This window comes from Lissotriton helveticus, chromosome 2_1 (assembly GCF_964261635.1).
Source record: "Lissotriton helveticus chromosome 2_1, aLisHel1.1, whole genome shotgun sequence".
NCBI classification, from domain to species: domain Eukaryota; kingdom Metazoa; phylum Chordata; class Amphibia; order Caudata; family Salamandridae; genus Lissotriton; species Lissotriton helveticus.
In genome coordinates, this window is record NC_136059.1 from 52,538,798 (window position 1) to 52,551,354 (window position 12,557).

At 46.3% G+C, this 12,557-nt stretch overlaps 1 protein-coding gene across 2 annotated transcripts in view; it reads right to left on the reverse strand.

The window, feature by feature from the left end:
- LOC144817703 (uncharacterized) overlaps positions 1 to 12,557 on the reverse strand; it is a 190,339-nt gene that overhangs the window by 105,046 nt on the left and 72,736 nt on the right. The gene's annotated exons all lie outside the window — the stretch shown is intronic.

Genomic DNA, 12,557 nt, shown 5'->3' on the forward strand with positions numbered 1-12,557 from the left:
CTCAGGGATCTAACACTGGCTGTAGTGCTCAGGTTTCTTAACACAGGCTGTAGTGATCGGGTACGTAACCCTGGCAGTAGTACCCGGTGCCTAACACTGGCTGTAGTGCTCGGGTACCTAACATTGGCTGTAGTATCCATACCTAACACTGGCTGTAGTGCTCGGGTACCTTGCACTGGCTGTAGTACCCGGTGCCTAACACTGGCTGTAGTGCTCTGGTACCTAACACAGTCTATGCTGTTTGCGTACCGTACACTGGCTGTAGTGCTCAGGGATCTACCACTGGCTGTAGTGCTTGGGTACATAACACTGGCTGTAGTGCTCGGATACCTCACACTGACTGTACTACACAGTTGATGAATACTGTCTATAATGCTTGGGTAGCTAACACTGGTTGTAGTGCTCGGTCACCTAACACCGGCAGTAGCAAATTGGTACCTAGTACTGGCTGTAGCGCTTGGGTCTCTAACACTGTCTAAACTGTTCGATTGCCTTACATTCACTGTAGTGCTCAGGGATCTAACACTGGCTGTAGTGCTCAGGTTTCTTAACACAGGCTGTAGTGATCGGGTACGTAACCCTGGCAGTAGTACCCGGTGCCTAACACTGGCTGTGGTGCTTGGGTACCTAACACTGGCCATAGTACCCGTTGCCTAACACTGGCTGTCGTGCTCGGGTACCTAACACTGGCCATAGTACCCGGTGCCTAACACTACCTGTAGTGCTCGGGTACCTAACACTGGCCATAGTACCCGGTGCCTAACACTGGCTATGGTGCTCGGGTACCTAACACTGGCCATAGTACCCGTTGCCTAACACTGGCTGTCGTGCTTGGGTACCTAACACTGGCCATAGTACCCGGTGCCTAACACTGGCTGTGGTGCTCGGGTACCTAACACTGGCCATAGTACCCGGTGCCTAACACTGGCTATGGTGCTCGGGTACCTAACACTGGCCATAGTACCCGTTGGCTAACACTGGCTGTGGTGCTCGGGTACCTAACACTGGCCATAGTACCCATTGCCTAACACTGGCTGTCGTGCTCGGGTACCTAACACTGGCCATAGTACCCGGTGCCTAACACTGGCTATGGTGCTCGGGTACCTAACACTTGGCATTTTACCCGTTGCCTACCACTGGCTGTGGTGCTCGGGTACCTAACACTGGCCATAGTACTCGGTGCCTAACACTGGCTGTGGTGCTCGGGTACCTAACACTGGCCATAGTACCCGGTGCCTAACACTGGCTATGGTGCTCGGGTACCTAACACTGGCCATAGTACCCGTTGCCTAACACTGGCTGTGGTGCTCGGGTACCTAACACTGGCCATAGTACCCGTTGCCTTACACTGGCTGTGGTGCTCAAGTACCTAAAACTACCTGTAGTTCTTGGGTACCTAACACTGACCGTAGTACCCGGTGCCTAACACTGGCTGTAGTGCTTGGGTACCTAAAACTTTTTATACTGTTCGGGTGCCTTACACTACCTGTAGTGCTCAGGGATCTAACACTGGATGTAGTGCTTGGGTACCTAACACTACCTGTAGTGCTCAGGTACCTAACATTGGCTGTAGTACCCGTGCCTAACACTGGCTGTAGTGCTCGGGTACCTAACATTGGCTGTAGTACCCATACCTAATACTGGCTGTAGTGCTCGGGTACCTTGCACTGGCTGTAGTACCCGGTGCCTAACACTGGCTGTAGTGCTCTGGTACCTAACACAGTCTATGCTGTTTGCGTACCGTACACTGGCTGTAGTGCTCAGGGATCTACCACTGGCTGTAGTGCTTGGGTACATAACACTGGCTGTAGTGCTCGGATACCTCACACTGACTGTACTACACAGGTGATGAATACTGTCTATAATGCTTGGGTAGCTAACACTGGTTGTAGTGCTCGGTCACCTAACACCGGCAGTAGCAAATTGGTACCTAGTACTGGCTGTAGCGCTTGGGTATCTAACACTGTCTAAACTGTTCGATTGCCTTACATTCACTGTAGTGCTCAGGGATCTAACACTGGCTGTAGTGCTCAGGTTTCTTAACACAGGCTGTAGTGATCGGGTACGTAACCCTGGCAGTAGTACCCGGTGCCTAACACTGGCTGTAGTGCTCGGGTACCTAACATTGGCTGTAGTACCCATACCTAACACTGGCTGTAGTGCTCGGGTACCTTGCACTGGCTGTAGTACCCGGTGCCTAACACTGGCTGTAGTGCTCTGGTACCTAACACAGTCTATGCTGTTTGCGTACCGTACACTGGCTGTAGTGCTCAGGGATCTACCACTGGCTGTAGTGCTTGGGTACATAACACTGGCTGTAGTGCTCGGATACCTCACACTGACTGTACTACACAGGTGATGAATACTGTCTATAATGCTTGGGTAGCTAACACTGGTTGCAGTGCTCGGTCACCTAACACCGGCAGTAGCAAATTGGTACCTAGTACTGGCTGTAGCGCTTGGGTCTCTAACACTGTCTAAACTGTTCGATTGCCTTACATTCACTGTAGTGCTCAGGGATCTAACACTGGCTGTAGTGCTCAGGTTTCTTAACACAGGCTGTAGTGATCGGGTACGTAACCCTGGCAGTAGTACCCGGTGCTCAACACTGGCTGTGGTGCTTGGGTACCTAACACTGGCCATAGTACCCGTTGCCTAACACTGGCTGTCGTGCACGGGTACCTAACACTGGCCATAGTACCCGGTGCCTAACACTGGCTGTCGTGCTCGGGTACCTAACACTGGCCATAGTACCCGGTGCCTAACACTGGCTGTCGTGCTCGGGTACCTAACACTGGCCATAGTACCCGGTGCCTAACACTGGCTATGGTGCTCGGGTACCTAACACTTGGCATTTTACCCGTTGCCTAACACTGGCTGTGGTGCTCGGGTACCTAACACTGGCCATAGTACTCGGTGCCTAACACTGGCTGTGGTGCTCGGGTACCTAACACTGGCCATAGTACCCGGTGCCTAACACTGGCTATGGTGCTCGGGTACCTAACACTGGCCATAGTACCCGTTGCCTAACACTGGCTGTGGTGCTCGGGTACCTAACACTGGCCATAGTACCCGTTGCCTTACACTGGCTGTGGTGCTCGGGTACCTAACACTGGCCATAGTACCCGGTGCCTAACACTGGCTGTGGTGCTCGGGTACCTAACACTGGCCATAGTACCCGGTGCCTAACACTGGCTATGGTGCTCGGGTACCTAACACTGGGCATAGTACCTGTTGCCTAACACTGGCTGTCGTGCTCGGGTACCTAACACTGGCCATAGTACCCGGTGCCTAACACTGGCTATGGTGCTCGGGTACCTAACACTGGCCATAGTACCCGGTGCCTAACACTGGCTGTGGTGCTCGGGTACCTAACACTGGCCATAGTACCCGGTGCCTAACACTGGCTGTGGTGCTCGGGTACCTAACACTGGCCATAGTACCCGGTGCCTAACACTGGCTATGGTGCTCGGGTACCTAACACTGGCCATAGTACCCGTTGGCTAACACTGGCTGTGGTGCTCGGGTACCTAACACTGGCCATAGTACCCGTTGCCTAACACTGGCTGTCGTGCTCGGGTACCTAACACTGGCCATAGTACCCGGTGCCTAACACTGGCTATGGTGCTCGGGTACCTAACACTGGCCATAGTACCCGTTGGCTAACACTGGCTGTGGTGCTCGGGTACCTAACACTGGCCATAGTACCCGTTGCCTAACACTGGCTGTCGTGCTTGGGTACCTAACACTGGCCATAGTACCCGGTGCCTAACACTGGCTATGGTGCTCGGGTACCTAACACTGGCCATAGTACCCGGTGCCTAACACTGGCTGTGGTGCTCGGGTACCTAACACTGGCCATAGTACCCGGTGCCTAACACTGGCTGTGGTGCTCGGGTACCTAACACTGGCCATAGTACCCGGTGCCTAACACTGGCTATGGTGCTCGGGTACCTAACACTGGCCATAGTACCCGTTGGCTAACACTGGCTGTGGTGCTCGGGTACCTAACACTGGCCATAGTACCCGTTGCCTAACACTGGCTGTCGTGCTCGGGTACCTAACACTGGCCATAGTACCCGGTGCCTAACACTGGCTATGGTGCTCGGGTACCTAACACTTGGCATTTTACCCGTTGCCTAACACTGGCTGTGGTGCTCGAGTACCTAACACTGGCCATAGTACTCGGTGCCTAACACTGGCTGTGGTGCTCGGGTACCTAACACTGGCCATAGTACCCGGTGCCTAACACTGGCTTTGGTGCTCAGGTACCTAACACTGTCTCCACTGTTCGAGTACCTTACACCGGCTGTAGTGCTCGGGGACCTAGCACTGGCTGTAGAGCTCGGTTACCTAACACTGGCTGTAGTGCTCAGCTACCAAACACTAACTGTACTACGCAGGTGACTAACACTGTCTATAAGGCTTGAGTACCTAACACTGGCTTTAGTGATCGGGTACCTCACACTGGCAGTGGTTCTCGAGTAACTAACACTGGCTGTGGTGCTCAGTTACCTAACACTGGCTGTTGTGCTCGGCTACCTCACACTGACTGTACTACACAGGTGCCTAACACTGTCTATAATGCTCGAGTACCTAACACTGGCTGTAGTGATCGTACCTCAAACTGGCAGTGGTGCTTGGGTACCTAACACTGACTATAGTGCTCAGTTACCCTACGCTAGCTGTAGTGCTCGAGCACCTAACACTGGTTGTAGTGTTCGGGTACCTAACACCGGCAGTAGCGAATTGGTACCTAACACCGGCTGGAGCGCTTGGGTACCCAACACTGGCTGAGAGCGTGGGTGTCTGCACACTTCACTTGTCAGAGACGGATTTGTCTAGAGATGCTGTATGGCACATGTTTCTTTAGGGTTTGCATACATTTTTCTGTCAAATGTATTTCAGTCAAAATGGATGCCTTGTTGTGCTTGCAGTATAAGGTTATGTTGCGAATATGAAACGGGTGGACAGGTCTGTAATGAGGTGTGAGATACAGGAACACTCTACACAATATGTGTATAGACATACTTAGCACGAATAGGCTCTCCTGCACAGCTACCATAACCTGGAGCCCTAGTCTTCTAGGCCCCGATAGATTCCACCCAGAACTGGAATGCAGAGCACCTTCTCTCGATCAGGACACAAGAAGTTCTAAATGCAGCAGATCAATGTTCAAGTGTGCTGGCTACACATGGGGGGCAGATTTACAAGCCGCTTGAGACACTTCTGTGCCACTTCTACGTCCCTTTTCGGACGCAGCGGCGGCATAAACAATTTGGCTAATTTACAACGTGACACACCTAAGGAGATGCATCATGTCATATTGCCCTGCGTCACATTATATCTGCGTCAGGTATAATGTCGGCAGGGTGGTTCTCCCACGCAGGAAAGCCTTGTAGAAGTGACACCGAGAAATATAAAAAAAATTCACTGCACCGCCTCTAGGACGCCACTGTGTCAAAACCTTACTCCTGCTTGAAGGAGGCAGATGCATCAGTTTCTTGTAAATATGCCCCCGTTTTTTTGTGGACAAGGATCCATCTTCTATGACTGCGGTGGTAACCTAGACAACATTCAACAGGTAAGGCACCTCTCCCATCTATTCAGACAATGGGTTAAACAGGCTTGTCTCAGAGGAAGGGCCTTATCTATGTGGCTACAGAGCTCTGGAATTAGCTGACAGAAGCAATGTGTCACAATGAAACAGGCTCACTTTCACAATACCGTTTTCACTTTATTTCACCATTAACACAAGCAGCCCCCCTCCATTAGAGCAGAGGAGTGTCTTCCTCCCCGTCACCACTTCCAAATAAAACAATAATAAAACAGGTTTTAAACCCATTGTATTATTGTTTTTTAATCCCCTGGACCATGCCCACATAGGGCAAACACAGAATGATGATGGATTCAACCCAGATCTGTGACTGGGGGTGAGTGTCTGAAAAGTTTGAGTGCTCCATCCATCATCTCCTTGTGTTTGCTTTGTTCGCCCTAAGTTGGCAGGGTATGGCCAGACGTGGGTCCCTTACTCACTTTGCCACTAGATTCAAGCTAGCCTGGCTGATGAAGGGTGTTACCCAGAAACCGGTCCCAGGATGCTTGTTTCCGGTTCAGAGAAGACCTGGCTTGGCAGTTCAGGCTGGACTGTTCCCATGAGGCACAGGGTCAAGACTGATTTGCATATAGCTGGGTCTAAACTGAGGTGGCAAAGTGAGCTAAAGAATGATGATGGATTCAACCCAGATCTGTGACTAGGGGTGAGTGTCTGAAATGTTTCAGTGCTCCAGCCATCATCTCCTTTTGTTTGCTTTGTTTGTCCTAAGTTGTCAGGGAATGCCCAGAAGTGGGTTCCTTGCTCACTTTGCCACTAGATTGAAGCTAGCCTGGCTGATGAAGGGTGTTACCCAGAAACCGGTCCCAGAATGCTTGTTTCCGGTTCAGAGAAGACCTGGCTTGGCAGTTCAGTCTGGACTGTTCCCATGGGGCACAGGCTCAAGACTGATTTGCATATAGCTGGGTCTGAACTGGGGTGGCGAAGTGAGCTAAAGAATGATGATGGATTCAACCCAGATCTGTGACTGGGGGGAGTGCTTCCAGTATGAAAAGTAAGCTTGAAGTTGCTTCCCTTTTTTTTAAATGAAAAAAAATCTTTATAGTTAAGGATTTGCATCAAAACCCCTGGGTGGTTGCATGAGAACGCCTATGTACCACCCATGCAATGCCCCGCAAAGTAATTTAAGGAAGTGCACTGCACAGCTTTGCCTTACTTTTGGTTACAATTGAACACAAATTGTGATTTGCGTCGGCTTGTAAATGCCACCGCTTCACTTTGTGTGGGGTATGTGTTAAAAAAGTAGCACAAACTTGACTCAAAGTTCCGTTAAAACTCGGCCTCAATATTCAGTGAGGAATACAGATTTTGAAGGTTATTCCCCACTAAAGAGAACATACTCTCAATTGGTGCTATTTATCACAACTGCATAATCAGGCCATTAGAAGGTAATGAATATCTTCAAGAAGAGACATTCATTTCAGATTGAGAAGGACACTTCCTCATTGTTGTTGCTGTCTCTCAATATGCAAATCATATTTAGGTCGAGCCTAAAGTCAGCACGCTGCTCTAGGGAAGATCTGGGGTAGTTCAGTACGGGAGGGAAGCTCCACCCACTCCACCCGCCCTTATTTTTCATTTGCTTGTGTGTGTTGTCCTTTGTAAAAGCTGTCTTCTGATTCATTATGAGACTTGTCAGTCCCTCCTTGGTAGGACCATGTCCTCATTTGGAATGTCCCATTGCTACTGGCCCCTTTACTTAGTTGTTACATGGGACCAGTACTTTTTTCTTTATTGAGCTTCTCCTCTTTAGGCATATAATTAGATATTCCTCCGAGCACTCAGCAAATTTTTGTCTTTATCGAGTGTTATCTTCAATCATCAGTAATCATCCAATCTTCAGTCCAAAACAAGTTAAAGTGTCTTTAGAAAATTCGATTTATTCAAATGCGCAGCCAACACGTGTTTCGTCTGTATGTAAGACAATGACTTCTTCAGGGCTGCAACCCAAAACAATTACAATCAATTCTAAGTACAGTAACATATCCAAATATCAGCACTTGCTTCAACATGCGTCTGTAAAAGAAGCAATTTAAAGAAAGTGAAGGGGATACACCCTCAAACCAACATCTAGTTCACAACTTATCAATGTGATTGTGAAAGAAGAAACATATCCGCCAAATTCGTGCTTCTGTACTCATAGAATAGTTTACATTTACTATCTATACTAAATAAATCAAATAAATGGTTTGTGATCACCATATGATGCATGGCTAACTGGATCACGCATTGCACGCCATCTATTAGTTTCAAATAAATGACTCACCATTAACTCAATGAAATCTCTAATGTTGGGGTCAATAACGGTAGCACTTATCCAATAGCTCGTCAGCATCAATAGCAGTTCAATTCCAATTCGAGTTTGTACATGTCTAACCCTACAAGTAAATCCATTTTAATAAGATAACTGCACAAGTAAATCTGACAGTAAATTGCAGTCCCTCGTACATTAATCATTAGAAAGTAGTAGACACTCACCAAATCAATGTTTGATGGTCTCTGTCAAGTCAAGACAACATCTGGATCATATAAATTTCATTGAATCCAGGTACAAAAGTAGTTGTATTATCCTCAGGCGAATAAGGAGCGTATACACATCTACAAATAATGTATTCAATATTTAAGTCACATATCTAAATCAGTAATTACCAACTATCATGTAACAAGTTGGTAATTGGCACCTTATATCCCATATCTAAATCGTAATCTCACCTAATGTACGGTGTGAAGCGTTAAGACTCTGCACTGTAATCCTAATTCTCTATATCCAAATATCTGTTCCATACGAGTACGTATCTGAAATGAAAGCCAAACATTCATAAGTATAACTGTTTTAATGCTTGCTCTCATAGTAGTCACACCATTCCAAACTCACCATGCAATATCTTCCGAGTCGCGTATTCCGTGGCGTTCAGCGTCCGCGCCATCTTGTAATGGCTTAATATAGATATCTAGTCAACGCGTAAAGCATCAATTCTAAGGGCGCCATTTTGTAATGGTGTGTTTCGCCCTAATAGTAATCGCATATCGACATGATGATAGATAGAGATACGTGATCCCCTCTTCGGAGGCACTCCAAGTTATGTCTACCATTACTAGTATATTTGAAGTACTGTATAATACTTATAAAGAATATTTGTAAACTATAGCATTGGTGTAAAGTATATTGTAACTAAGTTCGCCTCCATTCCCCTCAACCTATTCCACCTGGGTTGGCGTTAAGCGCCAAGATACTCCTTGGAGTGGTAGTAGCGCTGTAAACGTTTACATTACATTACAATACAAGGGCGCCCACTTTCACTTAAACATGTGCTCCCGGCATTTATTATCCCAATGTCCCACCCACCCCGTCGCTACAGGGAGCACATGGGCGCCTGGTTTCAAAAACAACACGGGCGCCCGACATTCATTATCAAAAATATACCACCCACTCCATGGCTAATTAATGTCGCCCTTGTGTCTGGCCCTGCCTCCTCCTTTACTTTGGGACTGAGTTCTTTGTTGTATAATTTACATTATGTGGGATTTTCTTTGGGACACATGTTTCCAGCTGCATGTCGCTAGTTCGTTAAACTCTTTTAAGCCTCCCTTGTGCGTCATCTACCCTATCACCTACTAGGACATCGGCTGGCATAGGGGAGCTGACCTACTGCATGCTGCTAATCTCCATTCGGAGCTGGGCAGCAGTGAGAGGCTGGATGTCCCTCTAGGACTTCTACCCCTTTGAGCTGGAGAGAGGAAACACAGTGACCCGCAAGCAGGATGATTGCGGCTCGGGTTTGTTTGCCATCTCGGTGCCCTTCCCCGTCTTTGGAGAAATGCACGCTGTACTGTATGTAAGTTCTGGTTTCCGTGATTATGTACCTGTTACTGATATTTGTTTACGACTCTCATCCTAATAAACCCGCAGGAGAGACAAGAGTTTAACGGGACTATAGTATCAGTGCTTTAAATGGGAAAAAATAAGTGCAGGTACTCTTGAAATGAGCTATGAGTGTAGCAAGTGGGCGGGTCTAGGGACAAGATATATAAACAATCCTAAAATGCCATTCTGTCACTTTGAAAGTGACAAAATTGCATGTTTTAAAGGTTTGGATATGTACTGGTAGGGACACATTCCTGTACATAAACAAACCGTGGCATTTTGCTTTTTCCATGTGTGCTGCACAAGCAGTACTCATGGAATAAGCAAAAACGAGGAGAACTAATGCATTTCTCCTTGTTTCCTTGCACAAAATGTTTCTTCACCACCTGCCTGGACATGAGGGCCTAAACATGAGGGCCTAGACATGACCTGTTACGCAGACAAATTATAACGAAATGTTGTGGTCTGCGTCTATAAATGCTTGTGCTTTACTTCTGCTATTCGAGCACTCAGCACCCATCTCAGGCTCCAGTGCATGTTAAATAAATTCTCTTTATTTTACTCAAGTGGTTGTGACGGAGTTATGATTTTGGGTTCTACAGATCTTTTCAGTTTCTACAAGTTAGAAAAGCTAGGGACAAGACATATAAGACACTTCTACTATGTGGCCGATTACTTATATTTTCTTGAGTGCGCCCTCACTGAATAAAGCAGCAATGCTCACACAAAACATTACAAGAATGTCCTTTAAAATACCTCCCTAGTGTCTGAATTCTTTCCCTCTTTTACTCGCTTTTCTCTCTCACACACACACACAAACATGCGCACACAAGCAGGCAAACACCCAGACACAAGCAGACAGACACTCACACAAAAGACTCAGGTGGGATAAAGGCCATTTTACACCCACTATCTCCTGTGGCTTTCTTAATTGCTTCTATTGCTGCTGTCAGCTGGATGCCTGGATTCGAGTGTGCACAAATGCACACCATGGTGGAAGGAGCACCTTCGTGTACAAACACAATCCTAAGATATGTTTCCTCTATGTGTGCTGCAGAATGCACTAGGCAGTACCCACACAAGTGAAGTACCATTTTCCTTTGAAGACTTTGGGGAATGCGGGGTGGGTGTAATTTTGTGGTTCCACGCAGATTCCAGAACTTTACACCACAGAAACGTGAGGGAAATGTGTTTGGTTTTTACAAAAGTTTAGGTTTGCAAGGGATTCTGGGTAACAGAACCTGGTGAGAGCCAGACAAGTCACCCTATCCTGGATTCCCCTGGGTGTCTAGTTTTCAAAAAGGTATAGGTTTGCTACGTTTCCCTAGGTGCCAGCAGAGCCAGGGTTCAAAATCTACAGCTAGGCACAAAAAAAGGTTCAGTTTTCACTGTAAAAATTAAGTTTGTCCTTGTTGCGTTTTGAGCCGTTTCCCATTGGGGGCACTAGGCCGACCCACACAGGTGAGGTACCATTTTTATCATGAAACTTAGGGTAACACAGAATTGTAGAGTAACTGTTATTACCTATTGACTATCGATACATTTCTGCCTTCCAAATGAAAGACAATGTGTGTCACTTTGAAAAATGTCCTTTAATTCTCATGCTAGTATGGCTACTCACAATTTTGGAAATGTGCAAATAGCTACTGTTTCTAAACTCTACATTTTGTTCCAATTTCAGAAATACATAGGTGTCTTTTATCCCGATATATCACTATATATATTTTCCAAAATTAATTTCTATATACCTGGTGCATAATAAAAAACATTGCAAGACGCTGCTCAGTTATTAGCTCTGGGTTCATCGGGTTCTTGATAAATATACAAGTCCTATATACCCTCACAACCAGAAAAGTCCAGCGGATGTAACGTTATATTGCTTTTAAACATCTGTCATAAGTATAAGAAGTTACAGATGAAAACATTGACACAAATGGCTGTTTTATTAACTCATTTTCAATTGTTCCTATTTTCAACTGTTAGTTTCTATAAAGAAACCTTGAAAGATATACACAAATGACCCCTTGCTGAATTTATAATTTTGTCTACTTTCCTTAAATGTATAGCTTTCCAGGATCCATTATTGCTTTTATACCCATTTCTACCATTAATTGGAAGCACAAAAATTTGCAAAAATAGGTTATGTCCCAGTAAAATGCCAAACTGTGTAAAAAATTGAGGTTTTCTGACAAAAGTCTGTCAGTCCCAGAAAGCTTGGAAGATTGTAATCTCAGACCCATAAACGCTTTGTTGATATCACTTGTAGGGAAAATAAACCGGACACTTTCATTTGCAGCACTTTGTTCCCATTTAAAAAAATAAATATATTTATCTTTGTTTTGGCTAATTTCTGGGTCCCCTCCAAGAGAATCCACAAATTACATTTCCCATGATGTTGGAAGAAAAGGACACAAATTTGGTGTGGATACCTTCTGTGGTCAAAAAGTTACCGGGGTCTAAGTGTGAACTACCCCAAATAGCCAAAAAAAGCTTTGCACGGGGGGTATAGGCCTAGCAGCAAAGGGGTTAAAATTACAAGTGACGTGTAGAATGACATTTAGGGAATCACATCCAATTCAACTTCTCTAAAGGACTGCCTAGTGACCAAGAAGATAAAACAACAAATAGAGCAACATTTATATAGAGCCATATTTTCCTACTTTTGCTTTATGTTCATCAGCAATGAGTTGCCTTATTGCATTGACCTGGAGATCCTAATGGCATCCAATATAATGCTATCCCCCAATAAAGATTAGGTTTTGGCCTACAGATAAGGATTAAAAAGTACAAATGCAGCATTTGTGATCATCTTAATTTGAAAATGCTCTTCTGTGTCAGTCACAGTCCCTACCTTCCAGTGTGGACACACAACCCATTTTGATGTCGACCCGTTGTGTGTAACGCAGGGATCTGTTGATCCAGGGCTCCTGTCGTCTGCCGCTGAGAGGTTGCACCCCCAGAACATAAGTGGCCTCACCAATGCCAGTCTTTGGATCCTCCATTGTGAGGGCAGGTAACCCCTGGCACAATCATCCTCCCATTATAGGTGGTACCCGCCTCCTACCACTTACTTTCCTT